Consider the following 19,699-nt stretch of genomic DNA (forward strand, 5'->3'; position numbering starts at 1 on the left):
ATTGAACTAAAATTTAAATTATAATTAAGTACTGTTAACTAGTTTATCAGCATAGAGGGATTTTCCAAAACTGGTAACTCACCCAAGCATTAATCATCTTCAAAGCGGGTTTGGATTACAATTCAATCCATTTGTGTTCCTGCTTACTCTTCATTCCAGCATGCATTATATACGTCTGTAATCGGGAACAATGGGAAAATCAAGTCCCCCTAAGCTACTGATATTTCATTATATTTTCTCAAGAAAATAATAAAAAAAGAAACCTTGACTCACTGAATGGCAAGATAATAAGATTGTGATAATATTTGTCCAATCCTTTGCATGTAGGCATGTTATGAAATGTAAATTATGTCAGGACAGCATAAATGAATTCTTCTTCAGTTAATATTTTAATTGCTTACTCATATTATTCATTCGACCAAACTGAGTAGAAGTAGAAGTCATACTTTTGCTCTTTAAGCACTGCTGTATTATTGACAAACTAAAGAGAACAGTTAAAGATGTATTTCTTCTCGCCCATGGCCTGAAAGGAAAGCCAAACATAATATGCATAATTAGATGAGTAATTCCTGGAAGGAAGCATAAAACACTGAAATCTTTAAGACTTAAGAGCTTCATTAGCTGCTAAGCAGAAATGATTGTTTTGACCCTGCCCTCTCCAAATAGTTAAAACACACACACACAGATACAAGTGCATAAACATAAACAAGCACACAGATGCAAGCATATGATCATAATAAATACAATCAATTAGGAAGTAATTGAGAGCTGAATTTGAATGTACAATTTCAGTGATTTTTATAATACAACTGTAATAAATATATTTATGGAACACTATCTAAGCCATCTAGTCCATAATAAGGTGAAAGAGTAAAACAATACACAGATACACTATTTTAGATTTATGAAGCAGTTGATAAAGGAATGTAAAGGTCCCTGCTAATGTTTTCACCCCAAATAGTAGATGATTTACTAAAGACTACAGAAATCATAGCTCCTACTTAGGTTTATAGTATCTTCGTTATATATAAGTACAAATGTTCTATATAGAATAGGCTAAAAAGAGACTCCATCATTATGTATATAATTTAACTTTTAAAATGAATAAGAATGGCTAGGAATTTTCTTATCCTCCCCTATCTTATCTTAAACAAAAGACCAAATATCATTTAAGCATCCTCATCCAGCTTACAGCAGCATGATGTGAAATGTAAATAAAGAACAAAGAACTGCTTAGAGCTAAAACAGTATTCTAAAGCTGTCAATATCTTCCATGGATTATCTGAAACTGAAAAACTCAAAGATACAATCCCATTAATTTTATAGTTGGTTTGCTGCCTAATCATAATTAATTGATATTAAATATAAATTTTACTTTCTGTTAGTTTTCAACTCTGATAAAAAATTGCACATATTATTTTCATAAACAATTTGGCCTCATTTTCATGCTGTATTTTATAGAAATTCACTTTTATTAGGGAAAATAATTTGATCATTTTCATTTGCTTTTATTATTTTGTTTTTCTTATTTAAGATACCAAAGGTGGGAAATACGGTGGGAATTTCATAATTAAGTACTATTAACTAGTTTATCGTCATAGAGGAATTCTCAAAAAGTGGTAACTCACCTAAGCATTTATCATCTTCAAGGCGGGTTTGGATGACAATTCAATCCATTTGTGTTCCTGCTTACTCTTCATTCCAGTATGCATTATATACATCTGTAATCGGGAGCAAAGGGAAAAATGCTTTGATATTTGTTAAGATAAACACTTTAAGATACAATATATACAATAATCACTCTAGATAATGCAGTAAAAAAATCATTTGATGACAGGCAAATTTGAGCAGAAGCTTCAAAACTGAGAAAAGAAAACAGTGGGAGGAGGGGAGAGCGAGAAAAAGAAGGAATGAGAGGACAATTGAAAGGGATATATTTCGTATGGAAAAGAATAACAATATTAACGTCACAGAAGGAAATATAGACATAGATGGTCTCATTTATATGGCTTGTAATAAATAAACAACAACAACAAAAAACAAATTATCATCCAAGTTAATATAACTTTAAAAATTCAAGTTGTTTTGGACTTCACACTGTTTATAAAAAATTAAAATAAAGCTAATTAAAGATAAAATAATATATGGCAAATAATTCCTCAGTAAAATCATGATGAAGTATTTTTAATCCAGTAAATTATTTCTAATAGTTATTATTCTTTTAACAGTTCTAAAAGTTTTAAATCCTGGGAGTTGTGATCTCAGTAAATACAAGTGATTAGTGAAAAGCTGCAGTTAGTGATAAACCAAAGGTGTGGTCTATTTATAATACTGCTTCTAGTCATTTACTTTGACAGGATCTGAATTACCAAAATCATTAAGGTAATTTTATTAAAGATGAAAAGACAGGAGATTCAGAGGTCTAACAATAACCCAAGATTCAAAACCAATGATCAACCAAATATCTACAGGGTCCATAATACAATCAAAACTCAATTATATGTTGTGATTCATTGTATTACTACTCTTAGTAATTCTTCATTTTGAATGTTGCTTAATTTTTTTCCATATGCTTGCTCATTTCTTTGGTCTGCAATATTTTTTAATTAATGTGATTTTATTGAGATACGTTCACACACCATACAATCTATCCAAAGCTTACAGTATCATCACATAGTTGCACATTCAACACCACAATGTTTGCAATTTTTAAATGAGCGCAATTATATATACTTATTATGTAATTCTGAATATAGAAAAAATAATAAGCACACTAGAAAAACGATCCAGTTGGTTGATAAGAACTTACAATAATGGAGTTTCAATTATCTTCAATTATATTTTTGTTTGTTTTTGCATGGGCAGGCACCGGGGATCGAATCTGGGTCTCTGGATGCCAGGTAAAAACTCTGTCACTGAGCCACCATGCCTTTCAGTAATATTTTGATTTTATTAAATTGAGCATTCGAGATACTTGGACAATTAAAACAGAATCTCATATATTAAAGTGAATCAGTTAAAAAAATAAAATTAAGAAGAAGAGAAACATCTAACACATTCCAGTGTCTAACTTTCTATTTCTTTTGCCTAGAGTTAAGGTAAACCTTGGGAAAATTTTACCATCAGAGACCTGCAGCCCTCTGGGTCTCTCTGATGCATAAAGCCCGCTTGGGAATTCATGAGATTTCTCACAACACTAAGTTTTTTGCAAGATTCTGAACCATTTCAGTATACAGCAGGTTCAGCATTCTGTGTATGTATTTTAGGTGATTAGAATAGGGCCACAAAAATGTTGCTACAAGGGGATGCAATTTTTATACTTGATTATTTAATGTCAAGCTCTAAGGGTTGAGTACAGAAATGACTCAAAGTCTCAAATAAATTAGATGGCAAATCCTCTAGCACTATAACTGAAAAAAATCATCTATTTTTTTCTCTAATAAGTCTTTCTCTCACACGTATTTAAGTTGCTTTCTAGCATCAAGTTTGACCAGCATGGGTCCTTTAAGCATTTGTTGCCAGTACATTGTATTCCAATGTATGTTTATAGCTAAGTCACTGATTTACTAAGTGAATAAAAATATATGAATTCAAGATATAAATATTATTTCCAATAAGAATATTTTCAGCAAGTCTTTAGATTACTTCACGTTTTGTAAGTGTCTGAGTATTTTATGTTTTCACCTGTGTCAATAAACAGAAGATACAAGGCACTTGGGAGAGGTGATATGTAGATAAATATAAGTGGTTTTAAATTAGGGGTGTTGTAGTTGTCTATAACTGCACTCATATTTTACATTTATTTTCTATCCTGATCTCATCATGAACATTTTCCTGTGGCATTAAAGGTCCTGAAAATATTATTTATTAATATAGTTATCTAATAACTATATTATATTATTAGATTAATACATGATATTAATCATGTGTGTATATGATATATGTTATAATACATGTGTCTGTACACCTCTATGTACATATGTACACATACCATTCTGTAAAATGACATTTGCATGCATAAATATATAGTGTGGTTAAATATTATTTTATATAATACTAAGAGGAAAATGATAAATATCCTGGTTACTTATCTATGGTTTCAGTTTTGGAGGGGGGTGGCTATTTTCTTAAAATGGAATTACATGGATAACGCCTTATCAACATTTAAGCCCCTGACGTGTATTTACAGAAAATATTTGCAAATGCAAATATCTTCAGAAGGTAGGAAATTTTCTATATACTACTGTGTTGTGTTTGGTAGTGATATGAATTTTCAATGAATAAACTATTTGGCAATTTATTAGGAAAGTGAAATTTTTGCCTAGAGCAAATTTGCACATTTGAATATCCATGATGATAAAAAAATTATATTTATGGCCATTTGCATATATTACTCTCAATTTTCAGTTAATTTGTTCAAGAGTCTTGACTTATTTCTAAAATTAATTTATACTTCAATAACATCAATTAATCTATTCATTCATTAAAAACATTTGATTGCTTTCTATTTTATTTACTCAAGGATGGAAATATAATGACAAACTTGTTATATACTGTCCCAGACTTCTGGTTCTTAATAGGATTCTGGGATCTACAAATAAGAAATTAGATAATTACAGAAATTGTGAAAAATGTTATGATAGGAGATCAAGGCGTTTTAGGAGTAGATAAGAAGGAAAAATGTTTCAGTTTCAAAGGTTTATTTCAATATGAAGGTCAAGTTATTTCAATAGGGAAAATATAAAACGGGGCACAATTTATAAAGATATTTCAAGAGCTGGTCAACCAAATATGGAACTATGAAGCCATCCAGAGATGAGGCACATGGAAGAAATCCCTAACTCCCCTTGGGTTTGAGAGAAGATTTTATTAGCAGATTCCAGGAGCTGGGACCATCATGCAAAAGGCAAAAGGGATGGTTTAGTGGAAGTTGGAATCATAGAAAAACAGAGCCAATTAACTTTTAGGATCCCACAATAACGTTTTAATGTTATTGTTTTTAATCAGAAGAAAAAATGCAATGTTTATGAATATAAAATAATGAATGCTGTCTGGATTATATTCATTTTTATAGTAAAACAGTTATAAAATATAACTTTTAATATTTGTAATGAGGAAGGGACCTACAAAAGCAAAAGCACCTAGGCCCAAGGAGTCATAATATAATTCTTTCTGCAGAGCAAGTTGCTATAAGGAGCACCGTGGGAACACAGGCTCAGGCACAACAGAAACTTTCAGCAAATAACTGCTTTATTACTTGTACAGAACAAAGAGCCCAAAAGATCAGGAAAAGAAATCTTGTCACGGCCAGTCTCCTTTGGAGGCCAATCATTTGGGTCAGTGTTGGTGGATGGCAGCTCTGAACACCCTACTTCCCATAGGAAATCTGTTTTGCCAAGGGCGGAGTATTTATATAACCCTTATGGGAGAGAACGCGGCCACAGAGATTTCCATCCTGACAAGTATCTGGGGCTCTTCTAGGTTTCTGGGTTTAACATGGTTGAGTCTTTCCCTTAGACCTAATGTCTCCCCAGGGGCTGTGGAATGGCAAAAGAGGGATACATCTGCACACCAACGTAACGGAAGGGATAGGTAGGCAAGAGCTAGGAGATGCCTCTTGAGCCTGTGTCTAGGACTTCCCCTGTACTTTGGAAGATATGTGTCATCCATGACCAGGGACACTATCCAAAACAAAGTGAAAAGAAAGAAAGGTGATTTTCCCTTTTCATACTCTCTAAGTATACTCAGTGGCTAGAAGTAAAAAGGCAAGGGATCCTACAAAGTGTAGTTTGCATGGGTTAGCATGTTTTGGTTCAGTTAATCAGGAATACAAGGAATAGAAATGGACAAATTACTGGTTCAGTCCATCTATTTGATACTCAGCATCAATATAATCATTTTATCCATATTTATATCCAAATAAAATAATCATCTTGCCCTTCATCTAACTTGAAGCAATTATTCAAGATATAGACATTAACATGCCTTCCTCCAAAAAGAGAAGGCACAGATTCCCATCAGCTATATTCACTGTCTAAAAGTTCAGGGTATCCTGGTGATAAGAAGTCTTTCCATCAGATTTCTTATGATTTAACAACCCATTAACTAAATTATAAAGTTAACACCTCTACTGTTCAAATAATAAAGAATGGAGAAGTGTCCAACTTTAGTTACTGAATAAGGCTGAGAAAGTAATGGAGGAATGATGTTGCAAACAACTAGAAAAGCTACATAATTTATAAAATAATCCAAATTTGTAAAGTTACCAATGACCTTACCTTACAGACTTCTTGCTTCTCAGCCATTTTGTACTTTGGCCCGTTGATCAAACCTGAGGAGGTTGAGCAAAACAGGATGAATGACATCCACCAGAGGTGTGATTCTATCCACTTGAATATCAAGAGCCTCCTCTGTGTATATGAGAATTTACATGCAAAATAAAAATTGATCTTTGATAAGGCAGTCAAACCATCTCACCTGGGACAGAGCAGTCGCTTCAATAAATGGTGCCTAGAGAACTGGATAGCTACATGCAAAAGAATGAAGGAGGATCCATATCTCAAACCCTATACAAAAATTAACTCAAAATGGATCAAAGACCTAAACATTAGATTTAAGATCATAAAACTTTTAGAAGAAAATGTAGGGAAAGGGAAATATCTTATAAATCTTATAATAGGAGGCAGTTTCCTAAACCTTACACCCAAAGCACGAGCATTGAAGAAAGAAAAAAATAAATGGGAACTCCTCAAAATCAAACACTTTTGTGCATCGAAGAACTTCGTCAAGAAAGTAGAAAGAGTCTACACAATGGGAGACGATATTTGGAAACTATATATCAGATAAAGGTCTAGTATCTAGATTATATAAAGAGATTGTTTAACTCAACAACAAAAAGACAGACAACACAATTACAAAATGGACAAAAGACATGAACAGACACTTCTCAGAAGAGGAAATACAAATGGCCAAAAGGCACATGAAAAGATGCCCAACTTCCCTGGCTATTAGGGAAATGCAAATCAAAACCACAATGAGATATCATCTTATACTCACCAGAATGGCCATTATCAATAAACAGAAATCGACAAGTGCTGGAGAGGATGTGGAGAAAGAGGCACACTTACCCACTGTTGATGGGAACGTCAAATGGTACAACCACTGTGGATGTCAGTTTGGCGGTTCCTAAGGAATCGAAGTATAGATTTGCCATATGACCTGGAAATACCATTGTTAGGTTTCTGCTCAGAGCACATGAGAGCAAGGACACAAACAGACATTTCACACCAATGTTTATACCAGCATTATTTACAATTGTCAAAACATGGAAACAGCATAAATGTCCATCAACAGATGAGTGGCTAAACAAGCTGTGGTATATACATATGATGGAATATTTGCAGCTGTAAGACAGAATAAAGTTATGAAGTATGTAATAATATGGATGGACCTTGAGGACATTATGCTGAGAGAGGTTAGCCAGAAACAAAAGGACAAATACTGTATGGTCTCACAGATATGAACTGACATTAGTGAATGAACTTGGAAACTTCAGTCGGTAACAGAGACCATCAGGAGATAAAAATAATGTAAAGATTTGGCCATTGGAGCTAAAGGGATACAGATTGCGCAACAGGACTGATTGTAAAAATTCAGAAATGGAAAGCACAATACTACCTAACTGTAATAAAACAATGTTAGAACACTGAATGAAGCTGAATGTGAGAAGGATAGAGGGAGGAGATCTGGGGGCGCAAATGAAATCAGAAGGAAAAATAAATGATAAATACTGAGCTGGTATAATCTAAGAATGCCTAGAGTGTATAATGATAGTGACTAAATGTACAAATTCAAAAATGTTTTTGCATGAAGAAGAACAAAGGACTGTCAATACTGCAGGGTGTTGAAAATAGATGGTAATTCATATCTTAAAAACTTTAACATATGTGTGAGACTAAGGCAAAAAATGTTTATTTGGTACAAAATAAATAAAAATAAATAAATAAATATTCCCATAACCAGTGTCTATTCTGTTGAGTCCATGGATATACCCTTTTCTCTAGAACGCTCTATCACAAATATTCTAATCTACGCCTGCCCTAATCTCTGACCTAGTGGGTGAATGTTATTAACTGTTCATAGAAAGATATAGGTCCTTATTTCAGGACTTCGCTTCTTACACACCATAAAATCATCAAATGTATTGCCAGAAAACTCCCCGAGGTCTTAATTTCTTTCTGAGATGATGCTGAGTTGGGCTACAATGTGGGAACCATTTGCTTCCAAGTAGAGTTAACATTAAGGGGTTTGATCTTGTCTTTTTATTTTTTTTTGTCTACCTTTAATTGGTGACAGTTAGGTCATAATTAGGGTTTATGTGCTCCTGCTATTAAGGTACGATCATTAATAATTTTACACAGAATTATCCTATACATCTCCTCTCAAAATCTGACATTCATGAGTCATCTAAGATATTGCTTTTTTTCAAATTTAATAGATGTATTAATCATTTGAAGATTTTGAATTTTATTTTTTATGCTGATTCAGTAACTTTGGTGTGGGTGCACTTTGCATTTCTGTTGTGTTTCCCAGTGAGGCTGGGGCTGCTGAGGTCAATGGATCAAACTTTGAGAACAAAGATATAGGGTAACTACTGCGCTCTGTTTACAAAGATGTCATCCATTTGGGATGTCCAAATTATGAAAATCATAGCAAACTACATGAAAACAAAGAGCCATGGTGATGACATAGTCTTGAGGTAGGAGAGTGGAGTGTACTGTGGCTTCTGTTAGGAAAATTGCCTCTCATTGTTTTGGATATATACTAGAAAAGAAAAAAAACAAAAGCTAAACTAGGTGCCAGAGGCTGGGCGGCTATTTTTATTGCAAAAACATCATATCTAGAATATTAATGCACTTGAATGTCTATTTGATTACATTATAATAAAACCATAGACATTCTCCAAAATCTATCTCTGTCACTTTCTCATTTTGAGGAAAACACTAATGCCTGATGTTCTGCTGGGAAAATATTGATTAGTGTTTTGGTGGAGAGTTCAGACTTAGAGCATAAATTTCACATACTTTTTAAATAGTGCTTTCATTCCATGTGTCATAATCTGAAGGGGAGAATACTTCTTAAATTTTTACTCTATCTGTTTATCTATCCACCTATCTATTTATCTTTCCTGATAGGAAACATGGGATCAATAGATCAGAGACCAGACACTATTTACTCAGACTATCTTATCAGTACCCATTCCCTAAACTGTAGTTCCTCACAGGTAATGTGATAAGAGTCCGTTTTACCTGTGTAAGCATCAGGGTTTGCACCCCGTGGGAAGAACTCTGAAATCATGAGACTCTGAGTTTGCATAGGATGGCTGGCACATAACTGAGTCTACCTAATGACAGAGGAAGATTCGGCAGATTTAGGGGTCTAAACATTTTGGATTTACCTCAAACCATCTAAGTGCTTTTATCCCAAGTCTAGCATAACATTATTTCCAAAGTACTGCCCAAGTCATTCTGTTGTGATTGTTGTTTTGATATTTTTGTTAACCTGTATGAAGTTTTTAATTTTGTTTTATTTTCTGGTCCTCGATTTACAAATAAGTGAGGAGGCTTTTTAGAGATTTCTTTAGGAGGCAACAAAAGAAAGGGCTGAATATTATTTTATTTTTCACAGTCTATGTCCAGCTCCATTTGCTCCCATAGGTCTTAGCCTGCAGGCAATGGACAGCACTCCTGGGTGGCTGCAGGAGACATGGAAACACATATTTATACTAACAAAGAAAAAGAGACAATCTCCCACCTAAGAGTAAAAATGAGCAAAGTGTGGTGTATTGACAATTACAAAGATGTCACAGTTTAAGTATCTTAGGAGTTTGCAGTTTTAATACACTTAGGAAAGATTATTCTTGGCACAGGCAGTATTCCCAGGCATGGTGCCAGTTGCTGCAGCAATATGAGGCACCAATATTAGGAAGATTCAATGTAAGTAAATATTTCCAAGGAGGGGTTTAAGCAGAAAAAGAAAACCTTACCCCTAATGGGTGTACGCTATTCCTTATGGATGTCACAAAATGTTCTGAGTACTGCAAAAGGCCAAGTTCCTTTATTCTATAAGCATGCACAAAATAAAATGCAGAGTATTATATTATTCCCTATGAATGACCAAAATGATTACGTACATACATATATATATATATATATCTTCAAGTAAAGCCTGGAGAAACTTGGAATGATAAAGAATGTGCGTGGGAAGTGTGCTTATCTCTAGACACATATATTTCAAATTAATATGTAAAGAAATGCTATTTTGTTGAAAAATGTTTCATGGCAAATCGTGTTTATAGCAAGTATAATTTCTAAATAGTAAAAAGTTCTGTGCACCAACTGCTTAGTCAATAATGGAATATTTTGACGCATCCTAAAGATTTGCATTTTAATAAAACAACGTGTAACCACATTTAATAAACCGAAACATAAGTTGGAGGAATGTCAGTGTGCTTCAAGGGACACTAAGATACAGCTCTGGTTTTGGAGATCTCTACTGAAAATTTGAGCATTTGTTTCTGAACAAAGTTGTTAAGGACAAACACATACGCAGCCATTCAGATGCCTCCTCTACAGCCCTGTAACCATTTAATGTGGCACCTACATATGCAGGGATTAAAATAACTTCATGCTTTTTTTGTTGTTGTTGTTAACATAAAAGTTTCATTCAAAAGCTTTACCTTAGATAATGATGATTTCTGATTATTGAATCAAGGTTCAGCGCTTTCTCTCCTTAGAAAGCTTAGGCACATAATATTCTTGACAAAGTCTTACTGTAGCCGTTGTTGGAATAAATAAAACATGCCTTTGTCTTAAAACACTAAAAACACTAAAAACATTATAAAGTTTACCCTACTATGTGTGTATTTTTTTTCCACATTGGTATCTAGATCAGGGCGGTTTGAGGAATCTGGTAGTCCAGAAATCACTTTCAGGATGTCCATGGAGTCAAAAGCCTTTTATTATAAACTAATATGTCATTTGCTTTTTTTACAGTATTGTGAAAATTGGAGGTCAAACTGAGGTTCTCTTAGTACTAAGTAAAGAAGTGGAAAAAAAAACTGTATTCATTTTTTTTTTTTTTTTTAAAGGAAAGACAGAGAGAAGGAAGGAAGGATAGAAGGAAGGAAGGAAGGAAGAAAGGGAAACATTTTTTTAAACATTTTCTTGTTTTATTGTATTCTGTTTCTCCGTTTTTGTTACATGGGCTGGGGCCGGGAATCGAACCGAGGTCCTCCGGCATAGCAGGCAAGCACTTTGCCCGCTGAGCCACCGCGGCCCGCCCAAACATTTTCTTGTTTTATTATATTTTGTTTGTTTGTTTGTTTTTTTACATGGGCTGGGGCCGGGAATCGAACCGGGGTCCTCCGGCACGGCAGGCAAGCACTCTTGCCCGCTGAGCCACCGCGGCCCGCCCCTGTATTCATTTTTATTCACTGTATTCTATCCTGCTATGCATAAGCCGAAGGAAGTAATGTTTCACTTCAGATGCCCTTAATGTAGCAGTAAAAATATATTAATTTCACTAAACTGGCCCTCATTACTCATCTTTTTAATATTATGAATGATAAAAAGAGAAGTATAAATAGCAATTCTGTTGCATATTGAAATGGGATTGGTTCATTGAAGAAAGCATTTGTGAGTTTAATTGTAAACTGAATGAATCAATTATTTTTTCACAGAATTTTTCACAGAATCATGGCTAAAAGATCTGTTAAAAGTGTGAGATAAATTAATTGCTTTAACAATGTTTGTATCTAAGTTCAGGTGAAATATTGGTGTTAATTTTTCTTTCTTTGTAGTCTCTGGTTTTCATATCAGGTGATCACTGAACTCAGAATCAACAAAGAAGTACTTCCTCCTCTTCAAATTTTGCATGATTTATGTAGAGATGGTATTCATTTTTCCTTAATATTTGTTAGAATTCATCACTAAAGCCAATTGTGCTTGGAGTTTTCTTTGAAAGAAGGTTTTTAATTTCAAACTCAAGCTATTCTGGCTATTTTTTTTCCTTGATTTAACATCAGTAACTTGTGCATTTCAAAGAAATTGTCCATTTAGTTTTTTGTTGAAATTACTAGAACGAACAAGTTAATAGCCCCTTATAACTTGTAGAATATGAATATTAAAGATGGATATTGAATATATTATTAAAGAATATTAGATCGATATTGATATTCAGAGAAACTTTTAATATTACATAGGTAATGTGTAATATTCATAGAAAGTGGAGTGATTTCCCCTCTCTCACTCCTTATATTGGAAATTTGTGTTTTTTTATTTTTATGAACCAGATTGGATAATTTTACCATTTTATTGACTTTGCAGAAAAGCAGATTTTCTGCATTGAATTTCTTTATTCTTTTTCAATTTTCTACTTTAGTGATTTTTGCTCTTAACATTATTTTCTTCATTCCCCTTACTTTGATTTTAATTTCCTTTTCTCTTTCTATTTTCTTAAGAGGGTAGCACAAGTCAGAAATTTAAGACAGTTCTTCTTTTCTAATACTCATCTTAGGTGCTATAAATTTCCCTCCAAGCACTGCTTCAGCTTTACCCCATACATTTCAATATATTGTGTTTTCAACTTTTTTTCAGGATAGGTTCTAATTACCCTTTCAGTTTCTTCTTTTATTCATGTGTTATTTAAAAGTATGTTTTCATGTATGTTATTTCTGAATCTGTTTCTATTAACTGATGTTTCTCCTCATTAAGGGATGCGTTGTCCTGCTTCTTTCATGCTTTTTACATGTTGATTGCATGCAGTAATTGTCATTTATCCTTTGTTTGATGCTGGTTATTTTTGCATTCCTTTAAATATTCTTGAGATTTGCTGTGGGGTGCAGTTAAGTAACTGGGGAACTGTTTGATGTTCTCAGGATATACTTTGGCTCTTTTTTAGGTTGGACTAGAACATCTTTCATTCTAGGACTACTTTTCCACCATTAATGAGTCAACTATACACTGAGTACTCTAGCCAATATCTCATATATTCTGAGATTTTTTTTTCACTCTAACAGGAACACAAACTATTCTGGGCCATGTATAAGCTCCTGGGGTTACTCTACTCATTTATTTCTGAGAGGTCTTTCCTCAGATTCAGTGTTTTCCTCACTCAAGAAAAGCCATAACTCTGGAACTCCTCTGTTCTCAACTCTCTCTTCTTTGATACTCTCTTTAACTCAGGTCCCTATTTTGGTTCCCCTTCCCTTTGCTGGTGCCCTGGAAAACTCTCCAATTAGTAAGCTTGTGCAATCACAGCTTACCTCATTTGTTGCATTTTCTCAGAGATCACTTTTGTGCTGTCTTTTTTCAATATTTGAAAACTTGTTTCGTATTGAATGGATTTTTACAAAAAGTTTATTCATGTGGTTTCCTATGGTATTTTACAACTATCCATGTGAAAATAAAAGCAAAACCTGCTTGACCATTTTTTTGTGCCTATTAGCAAGGGAGAATACAGTCTCACTTGTCCAGTTGCTTGTACTAACAAAGAATACCTTAAATTTTCTGAAAAATTGATGGAAATATTGCTGCTTTTTCCAACTTTGTATTTGTAAAGGGTAATTTTTTCCCCACACCTCAACCAAACAACATATTTTAATAGATTGAATCCACAGGCACATAGAAGAAGTCAAATACCTTGTCTAATGCTGGACATTAGCAAGATCTGGAAAATGTAAAAGACCTTCACTCATCACGATTTTCTGGAAAAAAATATTTTTAATCAAGTTTATGAACATGGAATGGTCTTTGTTATTTTAATGAATTCATAAATACTTTTAAATAACCCATTTTAATTTCTAATATCATAAAAGTCAGGTTTTACTATAGGTATAGAGCCACAAATGACTTAGTCATGTGGAATTACATTAGATAGCTCTAACTTTATAACCTGAATAAACAAAATCTCATAAGCATCCCCAATCACTTTAGACAGGTTAAACGTATTAACAATGAAGAATTTAAGAATTGCTGACATATCTTAAACTCTTTAGACATAATAATTCACCATTTTTTGCCTCCTTTGAAACAAATTAATGACAAGAATTCTCTCTATATTATTAATATTCATCAGTAAATTTATTAATCATCAAGCCAAGTAAAAAATTTCTTATGAGAAAACTATTTTATTTCTAGCACTCAAAACTATTTGTCCATTTTCTTATTCAGCAGAGGCTGAAAATTATGAAGTGGAAACATTTGTATAATGTCTCCTTTGGGCTATTCAAATTGCTTCTTGTCAATTAGGTCAAGTGCTTGAAATGTGGGGATGTGATGGAGGGTTGCGCTTGGATAATGCCCATTCACCCTATCCTGAAAAACTAAGGATTCTGATTGGGTTTGAGTTGCCAGGTATGGGGCGTGACATATGACTTCTGTTTCTTAGATTTATACTGAAGTATCATAAAGGAGAAATCCACTCAGAAAAAATGCCCAAGGGTCTGCACAAATTCCCACACATCTTAAAAGATCTAACAGTGGAATATGGAACAGGGACTCAATTCTCATTCCCAGGAGCGCTGCAATTTATCACTCCCCTAGCTGTACTTCACCAGCAAAGCGATATATAAATTTCACCTTGGAGGAATTTGCTGAGCTGCCTTTTGTGCATTCATAACGTGTGCATGCATTCTGGCTCTACTATTTTATTAGTGTGAATCATGAGCAGTCAGTTCTTTACTTTATTTCTTAGTCTTCTACATCTTCTACTCAAAAAAGACCTTTAAAAGTCACCTAAAAAAAGGCTGTGGGTCCCCTGAGACTAGTAAATCTCAGCCCCTTATCAGCTTCGTTATGATGTTAAAATCTTTTCCTGACAAGCCTAAAACTCAATAGAGGAAATTTTTTGTCCTTTTTTAAAGGTCTTCTATCAGATGAAGATTTAGAATGTATTTAATTCAAAATAGAGCAAAATTTTATGCCATCTAAAATTACAAGTAAAACTGATTAACGCTAATGTAATTGCATATGACTAAGTCATTTTTGTGACTCTATACCCATAGCAAAACCTGACCTAATACATTGGTTTACTAGAAAGAAAAAAACACCAGCTTTTTTCCCCTAGTCTTTCTTTACCATTATGATCATAAATTAGAACTTCCACAGAGATGACATTCCCTAAATATTTATTAAATAAAAAAAGATATTTTGTGCAATTAAAGTAGTAGATGGATGACTATTGAAATGCAAATCAACATAGGGGATAATTTTTAATCTCTAAAGTGTAAGTTAATATGTCCACAATAAAGACTATAGTAGAAAATATTAAGAATTTAGTACTTAATATTTTTTATCTTTAGTGTTTTATAAGTAACATAGATAAGACTGGTGTTGGTGTGTGCATGTGTATGTACAAGGATGTATGAATGCCATTAAATTCCCTGCACTGTAGGCTCCCTGAAAACAGGAAGAACAGAATTAAAACACATGCATCCTTAATAGCACTAATCAAAGTATTCTGCATGTTTGTTTGGATGAAAAAATATTAATTGATAAACTGATTAATAAATATTTAATTTTATTCCAATCTCCTAACTTTAAGGTTGATGATTTCATATAGGGATAGACTAAAAGAAACACTTATTTCCAAGGTTCCAAATACTTATACTTTTATGATTTGTATAGTGATTTGTATAACTTTATGTTATTTTTGATAGAAGAAAAATAGAAAATGTAACAACTAAAAATTAAAGGAAAAAATACTATGTCTATTGTGAAAAATATCTATTATTTTTTGACAAAATTTACATGAACATAATAAAATGTTGTATACCACTTTACCAACATAGCACTCTTATGTAACGTGAAAATTATCCCATGACAAGTGAAAAAGAAAATAGAATAAATCTCTGTTTAAATGCAAAGATATGAAGAAATAATGAAATTTCCAGGGATTATTAGTAAAGAAAGAAGTGAAATTAAGAGCAATTAACATACATACAGTCACATTTTCTATGACTTTCACAAGACAGGACCAGATGACAGAGGCAATATGCAAAAGACGATGATTAAGAAGTTCCCAGAATTGAGGAAAAATAAAAATCCTCACATACTGAAATTTAAAAAACTTTTAAATTAATCTATGCATTAATGATTAATGCATTACTGATTATTGACAAAGGCAAAAAAAATATATTAGCAGATTTCTTATGAGCAAAACTAAAAAACATATAATAAAGTAATAGCACCAAATGCTGAGAGAAAGTATTCAAGCTGATATTCATAGCCAGCTCAAAATAATTTAAAAAACAGAAAGCCGTTAATAGTATTTTTGAAAATAATTATCAGGTATTTATATCTAAGAAAATAAAATGAATTTTTACAAATAGCAAACATTAGCAACATAAGCAGGTCATCTCTACAGATACCACATACATTAATAAAATGAAAAGGGCACATTGAGATTAAATGACATTTAAAAATTATTATTTTAAAAAAGGTAAAATTATAAGTAATAGAAATTCCTAAAAATCCTATTTTATAAATGAAATCTATGGTGGAAACCAACAATTAAAAACTGATGAAGAGATTCCAGTCTTAGATAACTCCTCTGTTAAATTTCACCAAATAATTTAGTGAAAAATAATGCTAGTACAAATTCTCAAGAGAGGAGAAAAAATATATATTCTGACTGATTTTATGATGCTAATATATTCCTGATACCAAAATCCTAATAGGACAATGTAAGGAAAAAATGTACACATTTAATCCAATAGTGAACAACTGTGTAGAAATTCTAAACAAATAGCAAACTAATCTGTGATATATAAATATTAAGTGCATCAGGATAAAGTTGGATTTATTCCATCTGGCTTTAACAGTAGAAAATTTACCTATATAAATCATTGCCTGAACAGAATAAGTGAAAAAAAAAAAAAAAAAAAACCCAACATAACACATATAACTACCCCAATGGATGAATCAACCACAGAAAAGAAATAAAAAACAAAACAGTTAAATCACACTATAAAAGTATCAGAGACCTTTGAAAGGTTGAGGACTATATAAACCGAAAGTCCAGAGAGGCCAAACAAATGTTATTTTCTCCAAAGTACGTGCCAACTTGCTTGGTCCATGCAATGGGCTACTTCAAGTGGAAATAAAGCCTGTAATACACATAAAAGCCACTAAGAACTTGTGCATGACCTGGAAGCATGGGAGACGTCAAAGATATGACAAAATTTCATATCTTTGACCAAAGCACCTTCCCTGAGATCACAGCTATGCAAGAGTCTGGAGAATATCTGTGAAATCTTGGAAAAATGACATAAATTCTCCAGCTATATAGGGGGTAGGGGTATGACTTGCTAAAGGGGTGGAGTGCTTTAGGTTCATTTGCCCAACTCCACCTCAAAACAGTTCTCAGATTTTATCTTTTAACCTCCCATGGTTAGAAAGATAGCCAACCCAACTCTTAGTAAAGAAGCTTGTGAAAGCCAAAACTCAGGAATTGTGCAGAAAAACAGAACCACATCTTCCTGAGCAGCCCAGCTCTGACTCACCACAATATCAGACCCTCTTTGCTGATAAGAGGAAAGAGGAAAATCTCTCTGATGGGTAATAATATCTCTGTAGCCTCTATACAGCATTTTTTAATTAAGAAGATGGCAGCAAAGGGCGGGCCACGGTGACTCAGCAGGTAAGAATGCTTGCCTACCAAGCCTGAGGACCCGGGTTTGATTTCCGGTGCCTGCCCATGTAAAAAATAAAAATAAAAAAAAAAAGAAGATGGCAGCAAAAACAACAACAATAATAATAGGCCAACACAGATAATATAATCCATAAAAAAGAGGAAAACAGACAATGGAAGTAAACTCACTGATGGTCCTGATACTAGATTTAACAAACAAGAACTTTAAAATTTCTTCAAATAAATATATTCTAAATGGGAAAAACAGATACATTATATATATATAAATATATATATATATATATATATATATATATATATATATATATATTCTATGGGAAAAACAGATGAAAGAGTAGGGAATTTCAACAGATAACAAAAATCCATAAAGTAGAATGAAATGGACATTTCAGAACAAAAGTTTCAATATCTAAAATTATGTACTCAAAAGTTGAGTTTAACAGCAGGTTGGACAGAGCAGAACTCAGAATTGCTGAAGTAGATGACAAATTGCTTTAGTTTCCCACTGCCATGACAAAAACCAGCAAAGGAATAGATTGGCTCACAGTCTTGAGGTTAGGAGAAATTCAAAATGGAAGCACTAGGAAGACAACATTTCTTCCCTGAGTATGGTGATGCCCTGCTGCTGGCTGCTGGTGAGCACAGCAATTCTTGAGTTCCTTGGCTTTATCTTTATATTATGATGTCCTTTCCTTTCTCTCCCAGTTCTGTTAGTTTTTGGCTTCTTCTGGTCCAGGTGCCTTTCTCCTCATAAAGCTTCTGGTAATAGGTTTAAGGTCCAACCTCACTCAGTTGGATCACATCTTAACTAAAAGTAACATCTCCAAAAGGTCCAATTTACCAAGGGTTCACACCTGCAGGAATGCATTAAGAACATGAGGTGTTTTTTGTTTGTTTGTTTGTTTGTTTTGTTTTCCCTTCTGGAGTACATAATTCAACGTACCTCACAAGCCAATAGATAACATCCAAAAGAAACCCGGAAAAAAAAAAAAAAGCCATGGAGCAAAAGGAAAAGAACAGAATATAATGCTTTTGAGATTGATCCATCTTGTAGTTGACTTATATTGCCGAGTAGTGCACCATTTTTTTTTACAAAAAGGAAAGTAAATGAAAGAAAACAAAAAAGAACAGAGAAGAACAGAAAAGAAAAGGAAAAGCATGTGAAAAGAAATATTTTATGACATATAAATTAATATAAATTAAAAAGTTTTATGAGAAGAGAAAAACTGAGATCAGGAAGACCTCAAACTGAAAACAAAAAAACAAAGTGCAAGTCTCAATAGATCTGATCATATGCTAATGAAGGCATTTAGGGAATTTCCAAGTGGGGGATTACAATGACTAGCTGACATAGGGAGGTCTTTCAAAATGTGGAACCAATATATATTGCTTGGTTTGGTATGGCTTGTTCACTCTGATAAACTATCTTTACTGGACCAAAACTGGCTTATCACCAGTTTGCTAAAGCTGCTTGAATGCAATATGTTAGAAAAGAGTTGGCTTTTACAATGGGGATTTATTAGCTTACAAATTACAGTTCTTAGGCTGTGAAAATGTCTCAATTAAGACATCAACAGGCTGGGAACTTCTCTGAAGTCAGGCTACCAGGGATCAGAGACATCTCTGTCACATGGGTAGGCACATGGCCACTGTCTGCTGGTCCATCTCTCCCAGGTTTCATTGCTTCCAGTTTCTGGCTTCCTCTTTCAGGCCCTCTGGAGGCTTTTCTCTTAACTTTTTCTCTACGAGCTCTCTTGGTTTCATCTCTCTTAAAGGGCTCCAGTCAAAGGGTTAAGACCTACCCTGAAGGGTTGGATCACATTTCAACTGAAATAACCTAACCAAAAGGTACCACCCACAGTAGGTCTACACCCACAGGAATGGATTTAAAGAATATAGCCTCTTCTGTGGTATATAACACCTTCAAACCAGCATACCAAGTGTGCTTAACTGCAGTTCCATAGGGTGCTTTCGATTTTCTCAGAAA

The 19,699-nt window shown here is 33.5% G+C and overlaps 1 long non-coding RNA gene across 1 annotated transcript in view; it reads right to left on the bottom strand.

Moving 5' to 3' along the window:
* Positions 1-464: 464 nt before the first annotated feature.
* Positions 465-19,699, bottom strand: part of LOC143679321 (uncharacterized) — a 56,446-nt gene continuing 37,211 nt past the window's right edge. The window contains exons 2-4 of the long non-coding RNA XR_013173650.1: positions 6,279-6,331; positions 1,629-1,721; positions 465-523 (exon numbers count right to left, since the gene is read on the bottom strand). This is a non-coding gene — a long non-coding RNA (uncharacterized LOC143679321). The remainder of the gene's footprint in view (positions 524-1,628; positions 1,722-6,278; positions 6,332-19,699) is intronic.

This window comes from Tamandua tetradactyla, chromosome 4 (genome assembly GCF_023851605.1).
Source record: "Tamandua tetradactyla isolate mTamTet1 chromosome 4, mTamTet1.pri, whole genome shotgun sequence".
In the NCBI taxonomy this organism is placed as follows: domain Eukaryota; kingdom Metazoa; phylum Chordata; class Mammalia; order Pilosa; family Myrmecophagidae; genus Tamandua; species Tamandua tetradactyla.